The sequence below is a fragment of the Triturus cristatus genome, chromosome 9 (genome assembly GCF_964204655.1).
Source record: "Triturus cristatus chromosome 9, aTriCri1.1, whole genome shotgun sequence".
NCBI classification, from domain to species: domain Eukaryota; kingdom Metazoa; phylum Chordata; class Amphibia; order Caudata; family Salamandridae; genus Triturus; species Triturus cristatus.
This window is the reverse complement of record NC_140592.1, coordinates 1,009,679,616-1,009,695,947: the sequence shown is the minus strand read 5'-3', so window position 1 is coordinate 1,009,695,947 and position 16,332 is coordinate 1,009,679,616. Positions and strand designations below refer to the sequence as shown.

The 16,332-nt window shown below is 46.3% G+C and overlaps 1 protein-coding gene across 2 annotated transcripts in view; it reads right to left on the bottom strand.

The window, feature by feature from the left end:
- The window catches only part of VIPAS39 (VPS33B interacting protein, apical-basolateral polarity regulator, spe-39 homolog), a 360,975-nt gene that overhangs the window by 293,751 nt on the left and 50,892 nt on the right, over positions 1–16,332 (bottom strand). The gene's annotated exons all lie outside the window — the stretch shown is intronic.

Here is a 16,332-nt window from a genome sequence, read left to right as displayed (position 1 = left end):
GGTGCTGATCTGGTGTCTTGTGACCGGTTGTTTTCAATGGGAGTTGCTGGTTTTGGGTTTTGGCTGCAGGCTCGGTCCAGGAAGTCCTCCATGAAGAACCAACAGCTGAGCAGGTAAGTTGGAAGACTCAGGGATATAGGTGCACCTCAGGTCTTCTTCTACAGGGCGCAGAGCGGCCGGATGCAGGGGTGCCTTTTGAGGTCAGATTTCACCTTAACGGGTCACTCGCGGTTGGGAGGGGCGGTCTCCGTGCAGGGAATGCAGGCGACATCGGGAGTACTGGAGGGGTCAACCCAAGGTGAACTCGGACTCTGGAGCGCTGGGGGACTTCGGTGGGATCGGTGAGCCACTCGGATTCGGGCCGTAGGGAGTCGGGTGCAGAGGTGGTTCCAGGCTTCGGGTTTCTTTGTCCTCAACAGGCTCGGAGTCTTTCTTTGGTGATTCTTTTGAACACAGCTGTGGTTCATAGGAGATCTGGTCTTTGTTGAAGGCAGCCAGTACTCCCAGGGGTTCTGGAGGTCGTTGGCTGAAGGACAAGGTGACTTTTGGCACCGGATCTCTGGAAACTGCAGACGGGCCGGTAGGGCTGGGACCAAGTCAGTTCTTCTCTGAAGTCTCTTCTGCTGGGCATCTTCTTTCGTCCTTCTTCTTCGTAGGTAGCAGGAATCTGTCTTCTAGGTTCATGGCTAAATACTGTATTTAGGGGGTGTTTTAGGGGTCTCGAGGTCAGTAGCCAATAGGCTACCGACGTTAGGGTGACTACACCCTTGGTGTGCACACCCCACGTGGGGGAGTGGGCACAATCCCTAATCCCGATTGGAGAGTGCCAGCCATCTGCAAGATGGCAGGCACAGAAGCGTGGGCTTCACCTCGCCTCCCCCACCTGAGGGGCAGGATTGGCAGAGGTGGGCACACCTTCTGGGCAGCTCTAAATTTTCCCGCCTGTCTTCTCACCAATAAGGGGGTGAGACAGGAAGGGGGCCTACTCCTGATGGCAGGAGAGGCTGGGGATCGTATTCCACAGGCAGCAAGGCCTTTGAAGCTCCCCTGCCACAGATGGATATTCCTGACCTGGGGGAGGTGTAAACACCTCTGCCCAGGTAAGGCTTTGATTCTGGGCCCAGGGAGCAAAAGCTCCCACCCCAGGGGTCCAGAATTATGTCTCGTAGTGGGAGGTTGGTGTTTACCAGTCAGGCAACCCCACCAGAGGCTGGTCATTTTTCAGGGGGCATCTCGAAGATGCCCTCTGAGTGCATTGTATAATAAATCCCACACTGACATCAGTGTGAGTTTATTATGCTGAGAAGTTTGCTACCAAACTTCCCAGAATTCAGTAAAGCCATTATGGTGCTGTGGAGTTCGTAATAACAAACTCTCGGGCCATATACTCTTTTATAGCTTTACTGCACTTACAATGTCTAAGAATGGACTTAGACACTGTAGGGGTAAAGTGTTCATGCACCTGTACGCTCACCAGTGTTATAGTGCACCCAGCTAGAGGGGTATTTTACCTAAACCATCAGCAGTGGGTTGTAGGCATGGCACACACGTATACGCGCCATGTCAACTCTTCACTTTTCTCTGCACCAAAACACGCAGTCCGCAATGGCAGTGTGTATGTGTTTGTCAAGGTACAGGACCTCCAAGGGTGGGCCAATATGTGCTGCAGCCCTTAGAGGCCTTCCCTGGTCACAGTGCCCTTGGTACCCATGGTACCTTTTATAAGGGACTTGCATATGGCCAGAGAGGAGCCAAATGTGAGTACCAATGTACAGTTTTGGGAAAGAACACAGTCTCTGGGAACCTGATTGGCAGGGACCCAGGGCACATCAAGTCAAAGTGCATCAGAAATCTGGCAAAAAAGTGGGGAGGTTACTGCAACAGAAATCCAGCTTCCTACACTACCCTAAACATAAATGAATCACAATGACACCTTGATGGGGCACTTTGTTGATTTCAACCATAAGATATCTAGAATTGCTAGTACTTGAAGACTTGCCATCTATTTACTTCAATAATTCCTTAAATTCATCGGTAAGGAATTGTGCATTCAAGAATAAGGAGGGCTACATATATGGGTATGGTTTAACGTATGCTTAGTAACACCATGGATGGAGCAGTGGATGTGGGTTTCATTATGACATACAACTTAAAGGATACTATTGAAGGATACCAATGATCAATAAAACCACAGGAAGCAGATTATACACCTCTTTCAGGGTCAGGTGTATTATGGTTTAGTATTTAAACAAAACAAAGCACAATGTCCCAGTCGATCTTGAAGCTTTGCACCCATACATTTTATTTATGCCACAAAATACACTACAAGTGTTACAGCAAACAAATGATGGACGGAATGCTGACAATGCGAACATTCTCCCCCAGTCAAAAGATCTGGGTTAAATCCATCGTTCTTTTGCCCACTACGCCACCTCAGTTTGGACCCAGCCATATGCAAATCAGTCTTGACCCTGTGCCCCATGGGAACAGTCCAGACCGAACTGCCAGGCCAGGTCCTCCCTGGACCAGAAACAAGCATCCTGGGACCGGTTTCAGGGTATGTCACCCTTCTTCAGCCAGGCTAGCTTGAATCCAGTGGCACAGTGAGCAAGGGACCCACGTCTGGGCATACCCATCTCACTTAGGGCGAAAAGTGTTACAGCAAACAAATGATGGACGGAATGCTGACAATGCAAACATTCTCCCCCAGTCAAAAGATCTGGGTTAAATCCATTGTTCTTTTGCCCACTACGCCACCCCAGTTTGGACCCAGCCATATGCAAATCAGTCTTGACCCTGTGCCCCATGGGAACAGTCCAGACCGAACTGCTAGGCCAGGTCCTCCCTGGACCGGAAACAATCATCCTGGGACCGGTTTAGTGTATGTCACCCTTCTTCAGCCAGGCTAGCTTGAATCCAGTGGCACAGTGAGCAAGGGACCCACGTCTGGGCATACCATCCCACTTAGGGCGAAAAGTGTTACAGCAAACAAATGATACACTACATCACATGAAGCAAATGCAAATTCTTAGTATAGAAACAAAACTAGCATTGGCAAACACCTGAATATGCAAGACCGTATCGGTGCTACCACAATGGGAGCCAACTACCATCTAAACATTTTAAGGAAATCCAAACCGTTCTTGCCCCCAGATGACTTTCAGTTAGCAGGCCAATCCTTGGTTAGATTATGGGAGCAGCGCTACCCTCGCTGGTCTACCCAAAGCAAAGCTAGCTCCTCCAAGAGCCACTCTGACCTCTGCTGCTCATCACAGGATCCAGAGGTTTCAATCATATTACAATTGATTTTATCCATCTAAAATGGCTCCCGTTTGAAGCCAGAATCCAGTTGAAGACAGCTTGCATGACACACAAGGCCCTTCACCACAACAAATCTGTTTATCTGGCCAACAAACCTGAACTATCCGGTGGTTGCCACTACTCAAGAAGCTCTAACTTCCTATTGCTGAAGCCACAGAAGTTTTAAAAAAAGACTTACAACTACTCCTTCTCGGGTCTACCCTTAGAATATGGAACAAACTTCTGCCAGAAACTAGGACAAACCTTTCCTCTACCTTCTTCAAAAATGAAGTAAAAAAGATTCTGATGAATAGATTCCTTCACTTGTCATCTTAGTCATTCATTTGGGCACCTCTGGATCTAGGATCCTCCAAGCCATTTTTGATATAATGTATCTGTTTTTATATGTGGTTTTGTCCCTTGCAAAGACCTGACTGCAATTTGTACAGTGCTCTAATACCCTGTAGGGTCATCTTTACGCTATATAAAACTCTGCAAATAAATAAAAAAATAGTCTTTGCTTTTTAAAGGCAAATGCCAAACTAATGAGTTTGCTAATGCATGTTTGCATTGATCCTCCTGTATGCAACATGTACATGCATTAAAAAGCATAAACTGCAAAGGATGTGCATGCTTGTGCACACACTGCAGCCATTTTGAAATGGTACGAAAAAACATTCCAGGATTGCTGCCATGGACGTACAAGTCTGCTCATGCCATGTGACTCACTTTCCCTCTTGAACAAGCTATTGGCAAAAAAAGTGCCTCAACATGCAGTCTAAAAAGACAAGAAAGCTGAAAGTCTTCAGTTTAAACACCATCACAATAGGAAGTAGTCAGGCGGTCCTCACTGGACTGCCAGAGAATAATATCGGTGTGATGGACGCTCCTCTTTAATGCAGTAGGTAGCTGTGCGTAGTGGCAAAAATCACTGGCATAAATGGAGCGCCAAATGCAGGACATGATGCTTCTGGCATGATGGCCCCTAAGTTAAATGGCACAGAACTGTGAGTGTACTCGGTACTATGATCGTGAGCGCTATATTGGCATGGGATTGTGATGTTATAATACATAAAAGGAATATGTGATATTGCTGAAGGACACTCATTAGGTACAGCGATAATCTGATTATAAAAACCCAGCTGGATGTATTATATCAGATGATCAATATAGCAAAAAGAAAAAGGTGCAAAAAAAGCAGGGTGCCAGATTAGTAGAGTAGCCGGTATAAATGACCTAATACCATGTCGATGGACGTCCAGATATACATCAATGTATAGTAAGATTTCAAAGAAAAACAAACTGTTAATTGATTCACCAGTACAGGTTGCCAAAATTACATAATTTAACCATGACACCACACAAACAGAGAGGCGAGTTAGCAGGCTGACACCTGGTTCCATTGTATACAGTCGTTCAGTCACCTTTTATCTGTTGCCTCTAGAAAGATTCATCTTGCTTTTTTTTTTATATAACATCTGTTCCACTGTGGGGTTAATCACAGAGACACATATAAGCACTGTTTAGGCATTTGTGGAATGACCTAATTCCATGAAGTGAGTTACCAATCTCGTGGGCTAATTCTTCAGACAGAGTGCGAATATGCTTTTGAATCCAAAGGTTCATATTTCTGGTTGTAAGACCTATATAATAAAGCTAAAGCCCACAAGGACAGGTGGACGTTACAGTTGGTGAATTTGTATTGTTGCCACATTTTGTGATTTCATTACCTGATCCAGACCTCACTGCTTTTATCAGTCAAGGCATGTGCATTACTGTACCCACATGAGTGATGACCATTTGGAGCTGGGGTAAGCCATAATGTTGTGGTTCATTAATATCATTCTTGGGTCTTGTGTAAACTAGTTTGCCTTTCCAATTGCTGGAATGCTTGAAGGCAAATCTGGATTTACGTAAAGACTCTTCACTCGTTTCCATAATTAACTAGTGTTTTCTGATAATATTATTAAGTACCTGGGCTGACAGTGAATCAAACGCGGACACAAGTATGATATGTAGGGCTTCTCTAGGTGTATTCAATACCAGGTTGTAGCTGTTTTATATGACTACTCTAAGGTATCCACTGTGGTTCAGTTTGTTACAGAGAAGGGGTGAGTCAACTGAAATTCCTATGCAGAACTACAATTTCTGCGATATCTGAAGATTAGTAGAATTAGTCGGTTGTCCCTTAGTGATCTACAGTGGAATGATCTATAACGAAGTTGCCGGGGTTAAAGGCACAGGAGAAATCCAAGAGGGAAATAGCATGCCGGAAGTGGGCTGGCTTTTCTCAAGATAAGTTTAACTGTGCTCTCTCGCAGGGTGGGTTGCCGGGGGGCTTAGATGTCGAGAGCGCATGCGAAAATTTGGATGGCTGCATTTTGGAGGCACTGGACAGCACCGTTCCCTGGTCACAAAAAATGCCGGGAAGAGTACATAAATCGGCTCCCTGGTATAACACCGCCTTGAGAACTGCTAAAGCAGACTGTAAACGCCTAGAAAGGCGGTGGAGGAAAGACTTCTCGGACCAGGTTAGGAGGGAGTATAAAGTCACTCTGAAGAGCTATCATGGGCTCATTAGAAGGGCTAAGGCAGCCTACTACCAGGAGAGAATTGGGGCGGCGGAAAACTCGGCAAGGGAATTGTTCAGGGTCTACAAAGAAATATCCTCCCTAGCAACAACGCCAGTACCAGCAACTGGCTCAGAGGAGTCGTGCAACCGTGTGGCGGATTTCTTTGCAGATAAGGTGGAGGAAATTCACTCCACCTTCCCGGACTCTGCTCGAGTAGGCCATGAGACCGCGGGGGAAGCAGGGAACGTTCCAGAGATAGAATGCATTGATAGATTTACCGTTCCCCCTCCAGAGCTGTTAACTAAAATCTGTATTAGTGTCAAATCGGGCTCTCCAAGAGACCCTGCTTCCCCTAAAGTGCTGGGAGGGAGCATCGCAACTCTTGAGCCATGTATTAGACACCTCTTGGAGTTATCTTTCAGGACAGGAATAGTGCCAGCTAGATGGAAGGAAGCAGTGGTCCTTCCGCTACCCAAGAAACCGCACATTAGCCCAGATCAACTGGAGAATCTGCGTCCAATCTCCTTACTCCCTTACTTCGCAAAGGTTGCGGAGAAAGTGGTAAACACGCAACTTACTGGGCATATTGGGAAATAGAATCTCCGGCATCCCACTCAGACGGGTTTTCAGGCCCTCCACTCGACAGAATCAGCCATGCTACACGCCACTGAAACCATTAGGAAATATGTGGACGAGAGACAGACGGCGGCCTTAATCCTGTTGGATTTAAGTGCCGCCTTTGAAACTGTTGGTACATAATACATTGTTGCAGTGTCTGAGGAAAGGAGGGGTGTCTGGCAGTGCATTGAGCTGGATAAAATCCTTCTTGTCTGAGTGCAGTTTTCAGGTGAGGCAGGGTTCTCATTATTCCAAAGTCATCAAACTGAAACAAGGGGAGCCGCAGGGATCGACCCTGAGCCCGACCCTGTTCAATCTCTATGTCACGCCGTTAGCGGAGATTGCAGACGGGTTTGGGATCAGAGTTGTGACCTATGCCGATGACACTCAACTGGTGGTTTCCCTGACACAAGCACAGGATACGGCAGCCTCCAACTTCGTGGCATGCATGCAAGATCTTGCATCATGGATGGCCAATAACTGCCTGAAGTTGAGTGGCAATAAGACGGAGGTGCTTGTGGGGGGGAAGGCGGGGACACACTGGCTGAGTGTAACCAGGCGCTTTACAAATGTGCTTATTATTAATATTATTATTATTATTATAACGAAGCAAAGAGTTCTTATTTGTGGGTTTATGATGAACTGTCGTCATGATCCTATGGTCATCTACTTGGATATCAAGATAAAGAAAATTGGCCTCCAAATTACTGGCAGATCATGTGAATGAAGAACCTTAAGTCATCCCCAGTGCCCTCCATAAAGCATATAAAGCATAGGCAAATATCCCTGACCGTTTCATCCACAGTGCATTGCCTATCGACTGTGGGTGTGGAAAATTTGAGATAAACCTTGGGCATTTTGCGTTTTCTGGGGTGGCGCAGAGGTTGGTGGTCACCAATGCTGCAAGTACCTGTGAAGCACATGTGGGTGAGGTTTCCAGTCATAGACTTGTTGATTCATCCTCCTTAACAGGTCTACAAAGTTGTTATCAAACCTCAGGTGTTCCGCCAGGAGATGGATCTTGTGGTGAATTGCCCAGTGCCAGATGTCTTGTGCAAGTGCGAACAGCTGAGGTGAATGAGCCCCCCCTCCTTTCTGTATGCAGGCACTGAAATGTTTACCATCCTTAGAAGGACCACCTTGCTGTGGGCAAGCGAGTAAAAGGCTTTCAGGGCTAGGTGAATGATCATGAGCTCTAAGTAGTTGCTATGTCGCCCTCGGTCCAGGTGTCATGCACAACCTCACGCAATGCCCTTCACTTGCGACCGTTGTAATGCTAGGCACTGTTGGAGTGGGCACATGTGCAATCTGGTGTGTGGCACAACTGCTGTGCAAGATGCCATCCTATCCAAGAGCTTCATTACTCTAACTATAGCTGAGGGACGAGTCAGTTAGTTATAACTGTATTCGATCTTCTTTCAAATCATGAAAGTACATAGAAAAAACATCATGCAATGTAATAAATCGGTATCCCAAATCTTCCAACATTCAACACAATATATACATAAAATCCACATAATGATAAAAAGGCATAGAATAAATATAGCTCATCTCCTCAATTAAAAGAACACCTGTCCAATTAAAACCAGCCGTCTATAATTCATTTTTAGCAGCTATTAATAACCCCTGATAAAAAGGGCTCAATAATAACAAATAGTGGGTTTTTTTAACATCTGGAGAAAGTAAAAAGCTGGCCACACTTGAGTAAAATCCTGATTCAACAGAAGAGGCCGGACTAAATTGTGGCACAGCCAATTAAATCTAGGACATATCATAAGAATATGAAAAGTATCAGGAAGGGACACTTGAACGCCTGGGCAAGGAGGGAGATCCGAAACTGCACACCAGGCCTCTCTAGGTAACAAAAGCTGATAAAATCTTGTTACACCTTAAGTCAGTCAGGAGCCTCCTATGATATGAAGATAGTTCTCACAGTAGATAGGGTTCAATGCCCTGCACTGTCTTCATCATAATGAATTGTCGGAAGGAAAGCTTATGAAGGGCTATGGCTTCCCGTTCTGAAGCTGCCCTTTCAAAAACAGCCTGTTTTACCCAGGGAATGTCCCTCTTGACTATCCGTTCAGGATTAGAAAATAGCTTAGTTCGACCCAAAGACTTAAAAGCAACTTTGATATAGGTTAACAAACACTCATCGCTCCTTCCAGGTCCATACAATCATGTATTATGAGCCTATTAAGCGAGAGAGCTTCTTTCAACCACACTGATAGCCAGAAGATAAGGGGTCAAAGCGCAATCCAGTCTGTTATGTAACCAATGCCTACTTCCTCATGCAACATTTTTGAGGGGATGCTTGCAGGAACTTTGAGGAGGCCCCTAAGGAAAGAATTTCTGACCAAATGTAGCTGGAGACACGATACATAACCCCAAATCTCACAGCCATAACTGGCCAGTGACACACATTTAGCCTTGTAGACCTTTAACATCGCATCTACATTAGTTTGGCCCAAACGTCTAGCTAACCCCACAGTGGTAGATTTAAGTTTCAGCAAATTTTTCTTCATCAGTGGTTGCCAAGAAAACCTGGAGTCTAAAAGAATCCCCAGGTAGGAAAAGTGCTGAACCCTAGAGGTGGAATGACCCTTTGACACAAATCTTTTTGGCCTGGTATTCCTAGGTCCCACCACCATCACATGGGATTTGAGATGGTTTGTGGAAAGGTCCAGTCCTTCCAAATACCCTACATATAGCTCTATCAGTCGTTGCAGCCTTTTGGGAGTCATAGACATGAGGACAGAATTGACTGCATATAAAAGAACTGGCAATCGCCGAGCATCTACTAATGGGACGAGTTGAATGAAAAAGAGGATGCAGTTGTTAAAATGCCATCACCCTCTAGTGGTTGGGGTATGCTTCCCTGTGACAGCATTTAAGATTGAGCCCAGGAAGGGCTGAATTTGTTTGGGCTGGAGGTGTTACTTCTTTGCATTTACAGTGAACACCAAGCAGTGGAGCATGGATAGAGCTATAGGAGTGTGTGCTACACATTGCTGCCTGCTGCTGATCTTCATTTGCCAGTCATTGAGATATGAGAAGATGAAGATGCCACACCCAGACACTTGCTAAACCCTATTGGAGAAGTAGTGACAGGGTAGATCAAAATGCAGAAATAGGTGTTCTTGAAGGCTAATGCCATCACGAATTGCCCCCTGAAGGAACTGCGGGATGACATACTGCAGGGGTGTCATATGACAGTGCTGTGAAAGGATGCACAGATTGAGTGGCATCAGGTCTAAGATGGGCTGGAAGGAGCCATCCTTTGTTGTACTGAGGAGGTTCAATGAATAGACATTGGTGTCTGGGCACATGCTTTATAGCACCCATTTGAAGAAGCGCTATGACTTCTTGGTGCGCTTGATTCAGGGTGCGCTGGTGTGGTGGGATGTTGTGAAGGGTAATTTGAAATTCTCTGTAGTAGCCCTGCAGAACCACCGATTATAACCAGGGTGTGATCTTGCTCCTTCCCCTCGATTGCTGCCTGTCAAAGGAGATCCTGAGTGTAGAAGACTGCAGGGACCCAAGGACTTCGCAATCTCGGTTGCATTCTCGATTTTTGCGAACATCTCATCCAATCAGGGACCAAAGAGAGCATCTCATCGAATGGAATGTCAAGAAGGTGTTGTTGGCCAGAGACGCAAAGACTTAAGTGGCTGCAGGGCAAAATGCCGGGGTTGATACTGTGAGAAACAGTAAATGCAGCAACCAATGTGCAACAGATATTTGCATCTGAAATTATATTTCCTTTGACCAGCTTCTCACACCTCTTCACTATGTTTCAGGAGGTGTTGTAATAGGGAACCTTCATCTCCTTCCAGTAGTACCTTTCATAGCTGGACAGCAAACCCACCGAATAGGCGATTAACCACTGTATTGTTGCACCAACAGCTGCCTGCTTGCCAGCGATGCTGAGATGCTTTCTTTCCTTGTACGGGTGAGGGGAGGCACTTCCCTTTGCCTGGGAAGAGGCCAGATTTCTTGCAGCATGGAACACTAAGGAGTCAGGAGGGACCTGCCCCGGCTGTCATTAGGAGAAGCTTTAAGGAAAATGCTGCTTACCAGTATGCATCTGTTCTTGGCATGTAGAGCTGTAGAATCGTATACTTGTGCAAAGATCGCCATCAGGTATTGGGCTCGGATGTTTGCAGTTTGTTTTTATCTTGGAAGAAGTCTTTTGTAGTCACGAGGTAGGTGACTCCTTCTTAGGACGATAGTGCGTATAGGCATCGACTCCATCTCCAGATTGTTTTGCCATGGAGGGTTATGATGGAGTTAGTAAGAAATAGAAAAGGATGTCCATGTGTAATGTATCTAAGTAAGTTAGTACTGGAACAGATAGAAGTATCCGGGGAGGCAGGAGGGCGTATATGAATCTACAGCTCTACATGCCAAGAACATATGCATACTGGTAAGTAGCATTTTCCGTTCAAGGCATATGAGCTGTAGATCATATACTTGTGCATAGACTATACAGCAGTTACATCCTTAGCGGTGGCTACCTAAATCTGTTGCAGTGGTTTCAAAAAGTGTTCTTAATACAGCCTGGCCAACACTAGCTTGTTGTTTTGCTTGCACGTCTACACAAAAGTGTTTTGTGAAGGTGTGTGGTGTAGACCAAGTTGCTACTTTGCAGATATGACCTAGGGGAATGTTCCCTAAGAATGCCATAGATGCCCCTAGTTTACGTGCGGAGTGAGCCCTAGGGGGAATGGTTAAGATGCGTTTGGCTTTATCATAGCATATTTGGATGCATTTAACAATCCACCTTGCAATCCCAGTTTTTGAGGTAGGGTTGCCTTTATGAGGTGGGGAGAAAGCCACAAAAAGTTGTTTAGTCTTTCTAAAAGATTTTGTTCTTTCAATGTAGTAAAGTATCGCTCTTTTTACGTCTAGCGTGTGAAGAGCTCGTTCTGCTACAGAGTCTGGTAGCGGGAAAAACACTGGGAGTTCTACAGACTGGTTAAGGTGGAAAGCAGAGATGACTTTAGGTAGAAATTTTGGGTTAGTCCTAAGAACCACGTTGTTATGATGGATTTGGAGAAATGGTTCTTGTATGGTTAATGCCTGGAGTTCACTGACTCTTCTGAGAGAGGTGATCGCAACCAGGAAAGCTACTTTCCAGGTGAGAAATTTTAATTCGTATTTATGCATAGGTTCAAATGGGGGACCCATGGGTCTGGTAAGTACCACATTTAGGTTCCATACTGGAGAGGGGGGAACTCTAGCTGGAATTATTCTTTTAAGTCCTTCCATAAATACCTTGATAGCTGGTACCCTAAACAAAGACAAGTGTTGGCTGTTTTGGAGATAGACTACTCTCGCTGCAATAGCAGCCTAACGGATGTATAAGCTAGGTTGCATTGTTGTAGATGCAAAAGGTAACAGATGATTTGTTGAATAGAAGCATCAAGTGGGTTGATTTTGTTATTTGTACAGTAAATTACAAATCTTTTCCACTTTGCGGCATAGTAAGCTCTAGTGGTGGGACGTCTATCCTCTTTAATGATGTTCATGCAGTCTGGCGGGAGATTAAGGTAGCCAAACTTTAAGACTTCAGGTGCCAGATCACAAGGTTTAGTTGACTGGGATCTGGACGCCTTATCTCTCCATGGTTCTGAGTGAAAAGGTTGGGTGAGACGTATAACTTTAGATGAGGACCTACTGATAGTTCCAAGAGGGTTGTGAACCATGGCTGTCAGGCCCATGTTGGAGCAATCAGGATCATTGTGAGGGAATGCTGTTTGAGTTTGCGAACCACTAGCAGAATGAGTGGGAGAGGCGGAAAAGCGTAAGCAAATTTGCCTGACCAGTTCATCCATAGCGCATTGCCTTTGGACAATGGGTGTGGATACCTGGATGCGAAGCTTGGGCATTTTGCGTTTTGGTGTGTGGCGAACATGTCTCCCACATTTGAAGGAAAGGAAGCAGAACTTGAGGATGAAGTTCCCATTCGTGGATCTGCTGTGTTTGGCGGCTGGGTAGATCTGCAATTTGATTGTGTACTCCTGGGAGGTGTTCTGCAAGGAGATATATGTTTTGAGGAATGGCCCATCTCCATATGCTTTGAGGTAGGTGTGAAAGTTGGAGAGAGTGTGTTCCCCCCTGCTTTTGTATGTAATACATTGCTGTCAAGTTGTCTGTACAGACTAGGACAGCTTTGCTTACGAGGTGAAGGTGAAACGATTTTAGCGCAAGGAAGATTGCCAACAGTTCCAGGTGATTTATGTGGTTTTGTTTTTGTTGAGGGGTCTATATACCCTGAATCGTATGGGTTTGAAGATGAGTTCCCCAGCCGGTAAGCGATACGTCTGCTGTTAGCACTATCTGTGGAACCGGGTCGAGGAACGGCCGCCCTTTGGAAAAGTTTTATGTGTTCCACCACTTCAGAGAGCTATGGGTGCGGTCGTCTACCAACACCAGATCTGTTAGCTGACCATGAGCCTGGTTCCACTGACATGCCAACACTCCTGTAAGGGACGCATTTGGAGTCTTGCATAAGGGACGATAAGAATGCAAGAGGCCATCATCCAGATTATCTGCATGAACACTCGCGCTGATAGTGAGTGTTAAGGCTGAAATTGTGCCATTAAAGCTTGTATGGCGCTTATCCTGACTGGGTTGGGGTATGCTAGAGCTTTTGAAGTGTCTATTGTAGCCCGTAGATATTAATGTATGCTGGACGTTTGGAGGTGGGATTTGGTGAGGATAACCGTGAATCCCAAGTCATGAAGCAGTTGGATTGTTTTGTGCGTGTGTTGCACACAGCTGCTGTGTGACTTGGCTTTTATGAGCCAGTCTTCCAGTTAAGGGAAGACATGAATGTGATGTCTTCTTAAGTAGGCAGCAACTACTGCGAGGCACTTGGTGAAGACTCTGGGTGCGTTAATCACCCCGAATGGGAGGACCTTGAATTGGTAGTGTTGACCATCTACCACAAACCTGAGATATTTCCTGTGAGCGGGGTGAATGGGAATATGAAAGTAGGCGTCCTTTAAATCTAGAGTGGAAAGAAAGTCGCCCTGTTGAAGTAGTGGGAGCACTTGTTGGAGAGTGACCATGTGGAAGTGATCCGACTGAATGTAGAGGTTTAGCAGTCTGAGGTCCAATATGGGCCTGAGAGAGCCGTCCTTTTTTGGAATCAGGAAATATAGGGAGTAAACCCCTATTCCTTGATGAGGCAAGGGGACTGGCTCTATTGCATGTTACCTCATGTTTGAGAAGTGTTAGATGTTCCGAGGACATTGGACGTTGTCTGGGAGGAATATTTGGGGGAGCAGAGGTGAGTTCCAGGCAGTAACCATACTGGATAATTTGTCTTACCCACTTGTCTGTTGTGATTGAATTCCAGACAGGTAGGAACTGTGAGAGACGTCCCCCGACAGGGGTGGGATGATCGGGGGAAGTGCAGGGAAGTCACTGTTTGGTGGTAGGGGAGTTGCGGTTATTGTTGCAGCGACCTCTTCCCTTACCTTTTTTGCCTCTGTAGCCTCCGCCAAAGTATCCTATGGAGGACGTTTGAGTGGGGCTCTTATAGGACGAAGAGGGATGTTCTGAGCCAATGGTTTTGGAGCCAGCTCTGCAGAAGGAGCGGCGAAAAGAGCCTCTGCGGGAAGGGAATTTTAAGACCCTCATTGACTTGGCAGTTTCCATATCTTTTTTCTTTTTTCTAAAGATGTGTCAACTGTGGGCCCAAAAAGATGCTCTTGATCAAAGGGCTGATTTATAATAGCAGATTGCACCTCCTGTTTGAATCCAGAGACTCGGAGCCAAGCGTGCATGCGCAACAAAACGCTAATGTTAATGGCGCAAGATGCGGTATCAGCCGCGTCGAGCGCACATTTAATTGAGGTGTTTGTGATCAATTTCCCCTCTTGTATAAGGTCGTTGACCTTTTGTTTGTACTCGTCAGGAAGGTGTTGCATAAGCTTTTCCATCTCGTCATTGTGTGCCCTGTCGTACCTGGCCAATAAAGCTTGGGCATTGGCAATCTGCCAATCATTTGCAGCCTGCGACGCAATATGTTTACCAAATGGGCCTATTAATTTGGACTCCTTATCCGGAGGGGGGGTGTCGCCTGTACTCTGTGAGTTTGCCCTCTTGCGTGCATTAGACACAACAAGAGAATCCAAAGGGACCTGACCTTTAATGTAAGTTGGGTCATTGGGAGCTGCCTTATACTTTTTATCTATCCTGGTGTTGAGAATCCTGGCTCTGACATGTTTGAGCATGCCTTTTAACATTGGCAGGGTGTGAGTGGACTTTTGCGAGGGTGCAAACGTTTCAAGTAAAAAATCTTCCTCTATGGGATCAGAATGTAACTGTACCTCGTGGTATTGGGCAGCCCTATTGATTAGTTGCACAAACCCAATGTTGTCATCTGGTGGTGATGGCTTAGATGGATAAAGGTCCGGGTCATTATGTGGGTTGGGATCTGTGTTGTAGTCCTTCCAAGGGTCTACTTCGTTTTGGAGACTTGGCAACGACTTTGCCGGTCTGTGGGTCAATAATAAGAGTTTTTTGTTTTATATCCGAAAGATCAGGTACCGCCTGTGTGGGTAAAATGTCCTTTTTCGGTGCTGAAGATTTTGGGTCACAATGCTCTTTGGACCGAGTCTCTGAGGCTTTCTGTGGGGTCTTGGACTCCTTATATTTTTGTGGCTCCGAAACTTTTTTCGGTTCCGACGATTTTGTGGGTTCGGAAGCTGTTTTCGGCTCCGAAGACTTTTTCGGCTCCGAAGTTTTGTCCTTGGTATGTTTCGACGCCGAGGGCGTCGAGGCGGTCTTTGACATTGGGATCTGCTCCGAAGATGTCCGGAATCGAGCTGCTTCCGCAAGACATTTTGTGACGTCGAGCCCAACGATCACGGATGGTTTTCTTCGACCTGAACGATGCACAAGCGTTGCAGTTTTTGTCTTCGTGCTCCGGGGAGAGGCAGAGATTACAAACCTTGTGCAAGTCCGTGTGTGGGAACTTAGCACCACACCCAGGGCATTTTTTGAAAGGAGTCCTTTCCATTGACTGCAGGCGTGGTCGGCGCAGATAGGCCTAATGGCCCACGTCGAAGATCGAGGTGGAGGAGTTTGTTTTCAAGATGCGCGTCGAAAGGGAAACATGATCGAGACAATACTGTCGAGTGGAGAGGGATTGAGCGTTGAAGGGAGATTCGAAAACGATATCGACCCGAAGCGCAGCAAATCACATCCGAACCCGATGGCGGCAAAAAAATAATCTGGAGATGGAGTTGATGCCCAGGCGCACTATCGTCCTAAGGAGGAGTCACCTACCTCGTGACTACAAAAGACTTCTTCCAAGATAAAAAAAAGTGCAAATATCCAAGCCCAACACCAGATGGCGATCTATGCACAAGTATACGATCTACAGCTCATATGCCTCGAACACTTTTTTTCCCACCAATAGTATGACCTCCTTTGCTCTGACTGGGTCCTTAAAGTTGTCATTGGGGGTCTGGCCAAGCCCGAGAGGGCCCCAGATGCTTTAACCCAGAGCTCTCGTCTCAACTGCAACCATTTGAGAGTCCCTCAGTGTCATTGGCAGCCAGCAAGCTACACCGGGAAGCTAATAAGCCCCCGAGAGCCTTCTCGACCTGGTGGCGGGGGATACGTTGGCAAGATGGCCTGCTCGAGCTGGACAGCTGTGGCAAAGGTTTGTTGTGCCTCTACTGATCTGTCCTGCAGTCGACAGACACCCTGTAACTTGATGACTGCAGCCTGGGGTGAGAGCGAGGACTGCTCTGCGGGTGAGACTAGTGCGTAGGGGCCGTGGACCAAGTGGATGAGAGGGACCTGAGGGGCACAGTGTTAAGAC